Genomic DNA, 1,250 nt, shown 5'->3' with positions numbered 1-1,250 from the left:
CACACCCACTTCTGGCTTACGTTAGGCCTTTCACTCATTTATGGCACTTTTCTCACGCTTATGGCACTATTCGCTCAGTTATGGCACTTATTTCCCGCACTTTTATGGTTCACTTGGCGGGATATGCAGTTGTTACATAGTGTTTGGCGTGTTTGGTTTCACGATTTGCACTCAGTTCTCGGTTAGTGATGTGTTTTTAAGCTTCCACCAGCTCCTTCATCTGTCTGTTTCACTCTTCACTTGTGGCACCAGGATCTGTAGGAGACATAAAAGGCAGGATATTAAATCAACCTCGTCCGGAGATTTTGACAAGGCACACTTAAGTCAACTCACTCACACTGGTTTATCTTACTGATACTTAAGCGGCGTCGTTCATCGGTGTGAAGTCGTGTCGATGGACGGAATACTTTTAGACAAAACGAGGACACAGGGTTGATGGGTAAAGGAATGGTGGGCTAGAGAACACGAATGGAGTATCAGAAACTCTTCGAAAATGTATGATAATGAGAACAGATGGAGAGGCTCATAAAGAACTGTTTGATGCAAATAGAACTGGGATGCAAGCTGGCTAGAGTTAAAGATTATTGTGCAGAATAAGAAGGGTAGATCAGAAATTCCCTGATAGTGAAAGAGAAATCAGGATGGCCGGAGAGTCACAGGGTGTAGGAATAGTGTAAAATGGATAGAACTGTGAACTGTTGCCGGATGGAACGACAGACTGCAAGCGTGGACGAACGAGAGCTTGGCGATATGTTAAACAGAGAGAGGTATTATAGACTGTGAAAATGGTCATATGGGGGTTTGGTGAAGTCTTGGATGGCAGTTCTGAATTGTTAGCAAGAATGAATAAAAGCTTGGTAGAGTACTGAACAGGGAGAGAAGTTACAGAATGTTGGTTATAAGCGATTGAGGATTTGGTGGAGTGTCAGATAAGGACAGGAGTTATAGATGGCCGGTTATGAACGAATGGGAGCTTGTTGGAACACTGGATAGGGATGGAAATGGCTACTTTGACGGAATAGGGGACGGGACGGGACTAGCTATGGGAAAGGACGGCGGTGGAGTGGGGGAGCGATGGCGGTGGAAGGAGAGTGTTGTTGTGGAAGTGACAACTCTCACTCACTCACATCCTCTCACTTCTCTGTCTCTCCCACTTTCTTCAATTCTATTCCATGGTCTCTTGGATCACTCACGCACTTTTATCACTCTCTTTTTTCACCTTATAATCAGCAGTGTGGCCTCCAGCAGTG

The sequence above is a fragment of the Coenobita brevimanus genome, chromosome 14 (assembly GCF_032717465.1).
Source record: "Coenobita brevimanus isolate Jiangsu-jjx chromosome 14, ASM3271746v2, whole genome shotgun sequence".
NCBI lineage: Eukaryota > Metazoa > Arthropoda > Malacostraca > Decapoda > Coenobitidae > Coenobita > Coenobita brevimanus.
Note: the sequence above shows the minus strand (reverse complement) of the source record.